Here is a 9,604-nt window from a genome sequence, read left to right on the forward strand (position 1 = left end):
TGAAATGGCTCAAAGGAGTGAAGCGAGCAGGACACAAAGCAGAGCATGTACAGCACAAAGGAGGAAACTAATTCAAAACGATTAGTGCAAGGGAGTTAAAATCGCATTATCAGAGGTGAAACCAATTATTTAAAGTTAATGTTTGCTTAATTCAAATGGGAAAAACTTGTTTTCTGATTGTGTCGTTGAGCTGCATTAATGGTTCGTCAAAAGCGACAAGATGTTAAGTTCCATCTAGCACAGCTGGCTGAAGCGAGAAAAGCTACCCAGACTACCAACTGGAGCAACGACAAGTTAGCTCACGAAACACAGGAATGACTGGAAACACCAAAGAAGAAGAGCAAGCCGGCGAAATGAATGTTGCCGTTAATGAAATACGGAGCCGGAAACAGGAGGCCGGCGGAGGAAGACGCTGCTGCTAATTCACCACGGCGATTCGAAGCCCCGGAGATGAAGAAGCTCCGCCCCTTCACCCAGCACCATTAGCGCTTGGCCCGGGTCCAGACCTGAGAGCCTGGCTAATATACAGCTTTTCTCAGCCAGAGTGGTTTGGGAGAGCCACAGCACTGACACCAGCTCCCTTCAGCCGCAGTCACTTAGCACAGAGATTACCATCCATCCTGACAGCCAAGCATCGCTCATGTTTGCCATGTGTGGCTATAAAAAGACAGAAGGTCTTCAGGTAGACAGCGTGCTAGAAAAAACACCTAAAAGACAGAATCGTCTAGGCCTGTCACAATGAATCGCATGATAAATTAAAACAAACTCAATAATTTCCATTGCCATGATTTATCGTTGATCTCTTTTTTTTCTCTCTTTCTACCAAAAACTGGATGCTAAACGTCTTCAGTTTGGTGCTGTGATCTCAACTAGCTTTTTTTTTTTTAAAGGACAACTTTGTTTGCAGAGACTTCATAATTCACTTTATTTATTGTTTTGTTTATTTATTTTGTATATTTAAGATGCCTTCCAGTTCCAGTGCAGGGTTTCCCCCAGAAAACTCGCTAAGCCCAGTGGTCGGGGCGCCGAGGCGCTCCACCGTGTTTTTGTGTTAGAAGATGTTAAGCAGACAGGAAATGTAAAAATATTACTGGGTAATTATATGTTACGGGAAGACATTGCCAGTGAAACGATATTTCAACCCACAACTAGTGTTAAATCAAAAAACACAATCAAAATGAAAATCAAGTATTTGCATTTCTGTTTAATCCAAATTAAGTCAGAGGCTCCATGAGGCCCCCCAGGCCTTCAGGGCCCCATAAATGCTAATATTTTTACACAGACTACAGATACATAAACAGGGGCGCCGTATATGGGGGAGTCGAACCCACGACGGCCGCGTCGAGGACTCAAGGCCTCCAAACATGGGCCGCGCCATCCCCCACGCCACCACGGCACGCCCCCTGTTATCCAAGATATTTAATATTAACACAACCTGCTATAGTTTTCTGTTTGTAAACATCACGATAGCAGTTTTGGATGTGTAGCACTGACAGATAAACTTAGCCATCTATCCGTGCTACGGTAGGAAAATCTGACGAGGTAGCACTGATAGTCAGAACACCGGCTTTAAATGCATAAACTATGAACCTATCTCCTATAAACGTATCTTTTAGGAATAAATCTGCTCCGCCAGTGAAACGCAATAGAGACGTTTGCAATCCCGCTTTTAAAAAAACAAAAAAAGATTTTTTTCAATTATTATTATTATTTTCCTAAAAACATAAACAAGAAATGCTTAGCCTGGCGGTGGGGCTAGTAAAGCATGGCGGGCCGCCAGGCCTATAATACACTGGGGGAAACCCTGCAGTGTTAAATGTTCATTAGAATTGAAAGTTTATTGACCCTTGAGAATCTGTTCTTGAATGATTATTATGCCATTATCATTGTATTACTTAAAAACTGTCTCAAAACAACAATATTATCGTTTATCGCAATAACTTCTGGGACAATTTATCATCCAGCAAAATCTGTTATTGTGACAGGTCTAGAGCGATCGCCTCATTAAAGAAATTCTTCACAATATTTTTAGCCTTCACTCAAATAGTCACATGGGATTTGGTTTTGTCATCTTAACACTAAATTCAACAAAGTCTGTGATATGGTGGAGTGTGCGGGTGCCACATTCGGTGTGCAAGCCCCATGATACGTAATGGCCAGGTTATGTCATCAAACAGCAAAGATAACAAGAGCGAAAGCCGCAAAACTTCAAACTACATCTTGATTTGATCGTCGTTTCGACAAGGACTTGTTCATTCCACTTGAATGCCTCGCGTTTGTGCTTGGCTCTGAAAGCTCTGCCTCATTCGTTCCTCTCAAATCAGTGATCGGCTGAATATTTAATGGTGACACAATGCCTCGTTGCATCCTAACAAAGCTGTGGGACTGTTAATTAGAGTGAGTGCTCAGGCTGTGCGACGCAGCCAGCCAGCCAGCCAGCCAGCAAGCCACCTACCAGACACTCGGCTCTCATCCAAACGCATCTTTCACACACTGCCACCACAGTGTAATAATAACTAAGTCAGGTTGTACATTAAAGTTTTCATACTGAATGTAGTGAGTAAATATTAGTCAGAATAATAGTGACAGGTTACATACATATGATACCATTTAAGCTAACCTTCGCATACACTAGTGTTTGCATATTACATGGAGTATGCTACTGGAGATCAACCTGCAAACTACAGCATTCTAGCTAACACTAAGTCAATGTTAGTGAACATGCTAGCGATAGCTCAAGTATGCATGGCAGCAATGAAGCTGACCTTGGTGTGTTAGCTGAGTTTAGTGTATATACTGCTATTTACATTCTGGAAGGAATGAGTCAGTATGATAGTCATATTTCTCAAGCTAATAGCATTATAGCTAATTTTGATATAAAGGAGTTATATGCAGTTTGTCTAACGAATGGAGAAAGACAATGTTAGTCAACATGCTAGTAATAGCACACATGCCATTTATAGCAGTGTAGCTGACCTTAGCATTTTAGCTCATTTTAACATATTAATGCTTGCACACTAAATGGAGTAACTCAGTGACAGCCCACAAGCTATGAACAACATTTTAGCTAACTTTAGCATTTTAGCTAATTCTGCATATTTTCAGGAGATGCAACAAACACAAATAAAAACTATCTGTTATTTTAAGCTGCTTAGGCTGTGACACTTAAACCTGAAGTTCGCACAACCAGGGCCACCGTATGATTCAGATCTGACAGACACTTTTACTGGGTCTCTTTTAAATTTCTTCAGAAATTTCAAGTTTCTTCCTAAAATTCTGTTTCAGTCAACGTAGAAGTACCTAGAAGTGGTAGCTCCCCACAAACAGCATTTAAAGGTTGTGCCCCACCAGGTTTGTTCCCTGTACATCTTCATCTGAGAAAGAAACAACCATCAAGAGACTTTGGGCCATCTTTCCAACTTCAATTATTTTTTTTACTAAATCTGTAAACCTCAAATGTGTCCTTAGCCTCCAATTCTTTGTAGCACACTCCAGACAAACAGAAAGCAACTCAAAATCAAAGGCTTGACAACAAAAACAAAATGTAAAAAGTCCACAAAGAGACAGTAGCTGCATAAAATGACTAACAAGGAAAGTAAGTAGATACCTTTTGAAGGCTTTTTAACAGAATTAAAGTGGAAAAAACAAGAAAATTAGAACTGGATTTACTCAAAGGATCGTTGATTATCTGCCTTATGTGATGTCATCAGATGAGTATGAAAACATGGAAGCTTGTTTACAATGAAATAACTAAAGAATTAGGAACGATAACAATGAGATGTCTGTGGGTGACAAACCCACATCTGAAGTGAGTCTGATTTTACAAAACAAAACAACAACAAAAAAACTCTTGGCACACAGCTTTAAATATTATACATATAGAACATTGACAGCACTGTTTATGTTAAAGTGAAGTGGGGAAAAAGAAAGCAGCCTAACGATTCCAGAGGAAGATTGGGACCACGTCTGTAAGATACCATGGACAACAACAAGATCGAAGGTTTGGCGTGAATTTTGCTGGAAAAGCATTATAAGATTTTTCATAACCCCAGAGCAGAAACGATATCAGGGAAGGAGCGATAGCTGCTGGAGATGTGGCAGGTGCGGTGCCAATCATTCCCATATTTTCTGGGACTGTCAAACCATCCAGCAATATTGGTCTCAAATCCATGAACATTTTACAGAACATTTTCGCATTTAATTTTCCTTTGACCTTTTGAATCCATATTTTTATGTCACATACAGGTCTACAAACTGAACCATAATGATCAAAAACTCCTGTACATTTTGCTGGCGGGGAGCAAAAAGGCCCTTAAACGGGAACCTCCAACAACTGAGGACTGGATTAACGTAGAGAAAGAGAATTATGTATTTGGAGAGACTTTTTCCATTAGTGTGCAGAGGGACACTTTCTACAGGATATGGTCAAGGTGGACGGAATATGTCAAACACCTTTTGTAAACCTTGCTATCATTCAGATTGATGTTTTGATTTGATATGTGATGCCAATGATTGTTGGTACTCAGGCTCCCATTTAAGCTCTGGTTGGTTTTTGTTGGTTTTGCTTTGTCTTTTTGTTGTTGTTTCGTTTTGGTTCTTTTATTTTTTTTCTCTCAAGGAAAAAAGTGTGAAAACTGAGAAAGAGTGTAAAAATGAGAACAAAATCAATATAATTATATCACTATAATGTAATGTGCTTTCTCAATAAAAATGTTAATATATATATAAAAAAAGAGAATATAGAATATCGGCTCAAAAAGCTCAATTCTGTATCCTGAGGAATTGTATCAAACAGTTTTTATCTAACAGTTTCTATTACACAAGGAAAACACCAGCTAGTTTAGGGGAAACTACCACTTTGTTATTCCACAGGAGAAACTATCTGTTAGTTTACATCCTAAACAGGTTTAGAACAAAAAACAGGAAAAAAAAGGCAGCAAAAAGACGGTGGGTTATTTGCAGGCTGTGAAAACGGAGGTGATTACGGCAGCAGACTGAGAGACATGAATAGACAGAGTCGCTCATTCGCATCCAACGTCACCCACCACTCAGTCCTGACTGTGAAGCCACATTCAAGTGGGCTGGAATCCCTCTGTTTACGCTGCTAAAAATAGATTTCACACACTGAGATGACGTGGCTTCTCGTGATGAGCCCCTCCCCCCCACCCCCTTACCCATCATGCCCTCTTCCCAGTTATCGGTATGCAGCTCCCAGCCGCCCTACATGCCAACTCTCCTCAGATCCGTAGATCTAAAAGAGAGAGAGATGGATGGATATATAAAAAAGGAAAGTTAATCAATACTATGACTCATTCTTTCTGTGGCAACCACTTCCGGACAGCATTCATCGAAGCAAATCGAATCATTTCAGCTCAATAATCAGCTCCATCTTCTACCACTCTGCCTTGCACGTCTGTGTGACTCCTTCATGCAAAAGAGGAGAGAATACGCCACTTCTCAAACCGTTTGACTGAACAAGAGAACAGCAGCTCCAAAAGCCCTCGCCAGGTTAAGTCTGAGGCTTCAATATTTGCATTTGCCTTGCACTACATCATGTACACACCCCAGCTTCAGGGCCAAAAACGAGCATAAGTACCGATGACTCATCCTGCACACCAGAGTGTACACAACCGGCAAGTCCAATGGGAAAAAGACCAAGTTCCTCGCCTGGTCTTTTGTTGAGAGAGTGAAAAGAAATGAAGGATGTGTCTCGTTTTTCCAGAGGTAGCTTGGATGGGATTCTCCCAGGCTGTCAGGGAAAAGCCCTGGTATTACAGCTACAGATGGTGTAGAGCAGGGGTCTCAAACTCCAGTCCTCGAGGGCCGCAGTCCTGCACCTTTTAGATGTGCCTCTGCTGCACCACCTGAATAGAATAATTAGGTCATTAGCCAGGCTCGGAAAACTGATCTACACAAGGAGGAGGTAATTAAGCCATTTCATTCCAGTGTTTTTGTACCTGTGGCACATCTAAAAACTGTAGGTCTGCGGCCCTCGAGGACTAGAGTTTGAGACCCCTGGTGTAGAGGAAAAGGGCGTGGTTCATACCATCTTACCATCGTCTAGACTCATTCAAGAGCTTAACTTGTACAAGAACAAGAGTGGTGAACAACGAGACATGGTGAGCAATTGCAGCTATGGCATTGAATACAATGCCATAGCCTTACACCTTTAGCTATTAGCTTGCCTTACATCTTTAGCCATTCTCCTTTGCAGTATCAGGTTGGATGGAGGCGTCTGTCGGTCATTTTCAGATCTATCCAGAGCTGTTCAATCAGATTCAAGTCTGGACTTTGGCTTGGCCACTCCTTTGAGATCTCATGCCATGAGTGTTGGGTTGTTGTCTTGCTGACAAATTAACCGTTGCCCCAGTTAGAGGCCAAGATGCTCTGGAGCAGGTTTTTTATCCAGGATGTCTTTGTACAGTGATAGTCTGTCAGTATCTGCTGCTGCAAAACATCTGCATAGCACAATGCTGTCACCACTATAGGGATAGTAATGACCTGGTGATGAGTTGTGGCTGGTTTCCTTCAAACAAGACGCCAGGCATTCACATCAAAGAGTTCAGTCTTTGTCTCATCAGATCAGAGAATCTTGTTTCTCCTGGTCTGAGAGTCCTTCAGGTGCGTTTTGGTACAGACAGGGTGCCATTAGCCTTTAATTAAGAAGTCTGGCTGGCCTATCATGCAGGCCAGGCGATTGGTGGATTGCTGCAGAGCTGGTTGTCCCTCTGGAAGGTTCTCCTCTCTCTACAGAGGAACGCTGGAGCTGTGACAGAGCGATCATCAGGTTCTTGGTCATCTCCTTGACTAAGGCCCTTCCCTCCAGATCCTTCCGTTCAGACGGCTGACCAGCTCTAGGAAGAGTCCTGCTGGTTTCAAACTTCTTCCACTGACCAATGATGAAGGCCACTGAACTCACTGGGACCTTTAGAGCAGCAGAAAAGTTTCTGGAGCCTTTCCCAAATTTGCGCCTCAAGACAATCCCGCCCCAGAAGTCCACAGAAAAATCCCTTGATGTCCTGCTAACCTGCATTGCCAGCTATATAGACCGGTGTGTGCTTTTCCAAACCAAGTCCAATCAGCTGAATTTACCACAGGTGGACTCCAGTTTGGAAAACAAAATGCTCCACCTAAAAAGCAACGTTTTTAAAATACAACTATTTATTACAAATAGTCTGACATTAAGGCAATATTATTCCTTTCTTCATCCACTTCCATTGGCTTGTCTGTTTCACTATCTACAGTAGGGTTCATCTTCTGCTGAACAGTTCATAGACCACAAGATTACACAGGTTGCCTTGCGGTCTATGAACCATCTGCGAATTGCTGTGATTCCTAGCACTTCACTGGTATTCAGGGCTTTCCAAGTATTATGTATGTTTCCTGGAAAATGTTGGCTTCTCCGAAGCGTTTTCCTGAATAAGTTAAGAGGCGGTGTCGGATTACACAAACAGCTTCTGTTGCGTTTTCACCTTTAGATTCTAGTAGCTTTAATGGCAGGAGTGTGCAAGAGTCAGATGAAGCGACATGTTTCTAAGCAGTGAGTAAAACAGAAAAACATTTCTATGATTTATTTATTAAGTAAAAGTTTTATAACGTAGTTGCATAATAAATGCATCCCGGAAGCAAACACAGTGCATCCTAAAATTGATAAATTTCTTTCTTTTTTTTTTTTCTCTATAACATTTCAAACCCTTTGGTATGAAACTGAGCTCCGGTGGATCCTGTTTCCACCGCACCATGAAGTCAAATGAAGACTTTAGAGACTGGATTGCGCCAAGGCACAAATCTGGGGGAAAGACGCAGAAATACTGAAGAGTTGAACGTCCAAAAAAAGCCAACATGGTCTTTGCTATTAATAGTTACTAAAAGTTTTAAATCAATAGAACCATCAGGATGCTAGACCAAATTTTGCTTCTTATCCAAAGAGGTGACAAAGAACCCAATAGTCACTAAGGTGGAGCTCCATCGTTCTCCTGTGAAGACAGAAGCACTTTGAAGGCTAACAATAGCTAATGTAGTCCAACTACCAGACCGTTTTGATAGAGTGCTCAGATGGATCTGATAGTCAACTTGAATTTTGCAGAAATGCAGAAAAGGATCCCCAACTCCTGTCCTGCAACCGTCATGTGCATCGTCAAATGACTGAGGAATCTCCTTTACACTTTGCACAGGCCTAGTAATTAATTATCCATTATATTCAAATGTGCCGACACACTGATTCATCTAAAACGTTGCAGAAGAAGAGCTCCCTGTGAACTGGAGTTAAAAGACATCTGCCTTAGAGATGGTTAGATTAGTAGAGACAAAATTCTTTGCTCAGAGAAACAAAATCAGTGGGGATGGGGGACTCCAGGAGCCCAGGGAGCCAAACAGGCTAAGACCGCCTCTGATAGTGGCACTAGTGAAAAACACCCATAAGCTGATGATACAGTTTGACTAATTTTTCCAACGCTGTGACCCAGAGCACACAGAAAGATGGTTCAGAAGAAGCATCCCAGATCCAGACACCTGAGCACTATTATGACCAAAAATTAAAAAAAAATCTCCTCAACCACTACAGTAACATTTTCAAAGTTGCACACAAAAGCCCCAAAAGAGGCGTCGAAACATCTCCTTATATTCCCTCAGTAACAGATCCGCAGCAGTGCAGTCATCTGCAGCTGCAGGTCAGCCAGATTTCTGAACTCTCCACCGGTCAGCCGCGTTGTTGTGCTCACCATGTGACCAACGCTGCCACAAATAAATGCCTAACCACGGAGCAGCAGCGTCCGCATTGTGCTCCTAATTAAAGAGAGACAGCAGAGGCTGATTAGCAGTGGAAAGGGCTGTGTTAAAGTAAGACCACCAACCTACAGGAAGCTCCTCAGCGCTCAGCCGGTCACGTCGAGAGGACAAACCTGCTGCCAGGTGATGTTTGTATCCAACAGTGGAAGTTGCGCATCCTGCCGCTGCCGCCTCCCCGCAGCGTTCGGTCCCCCCGGTTGGTGTCCGCCTGTCGGAGGCCTCGTCGCGGCCTCACCGCCTCCTCCACCGCGGCGCCCAGCTGCTTTGTCCGGGTCTCCGCCCTAAGAACCGGCCGAATATAACAACCTGATGTTTACACCGTCACAGCAAAGCGCAGGATCTGCCGCCTCCTGTAAGAGAAGGGAAGAGCGCCCCCTGCTGACACACGGGCGCATGTTTGTGAAGCCATCTTACAAATCAGCTCATTCATTTATTAATATACAGCAATATTAGCCAATATAATAAAAATAATAAATATACTACTAGATTAACAGTTGGCCTAAATAAATATTGTGAAGAAAAAATGTTTATTTTTCAAATGCATATATTAAAAAAAGTTTGTTAGCACAGGTACTTTATTTAGAAATGTTTGTTTTTGAGGAATACACTGTTTAGTGATCATTTCATAAGTTATTTTACTTTATTAATGTGGCCTGACTTCAGGCCAATTAAATCGACAATTTGATCAGTGCATGTTAAAAGATGAAATATTGCCCTTTATTTTAACATTTATTTTGTTTTGATTCATTTTTGTCCTGTACCCCATGAAGAAACACTGCTTAGCAAAGTAGCCAATAATGGGGTACAACGTACTCAC

At 42.1% G+C, this 9,604-nt stretch overlaps 1 protein-coding gene across 2 annotated transcripts in view; it reads right to left on the reverse strand.

Moving 5' to 3' along the window:
- Positions 1-9,106, reverse strand: part of LOC102218421 (membrane-associated phosphatidylinositol transfer protein 2-like) — a 69,302-nt gene extending 60,196 nt beyond the window's left edge. Inside the window, exon 1 of one of the 2 annotated variants that reach the window (XM_023338309.1) lies at positions 8,901-9,106. The gene's annotated coding sequence lies outside the window, so the exon portion shown is untranslated. Of the gene's footprint in view, positions 1-8,852 lie in introns of both variants that reach the window. The other variant, XM_023338310.1, reaches the window with a different exon arrangement.
- Between the last annotated feature and the right edge of the window lie 498 nt (positions 9,107-9,604).

Source organism: Xiphophorus maculatus, chromosome 8 (assembly GCF_002775205.1).
Source record: "Xiphophorus maculatus strain JP 163 A chromosome 8, X_maculatus-5.0-male, whole genome shotgun sequence".
In the NCBI taxonomy this organism is placed as follows: domain Eukaryota; kingdom Metazoa; phylum Chordata; class Actinopteri; order Cyprinodontiformes; family Poeciliidae; genus Xiphophorus; species Xiphophorus maculatus.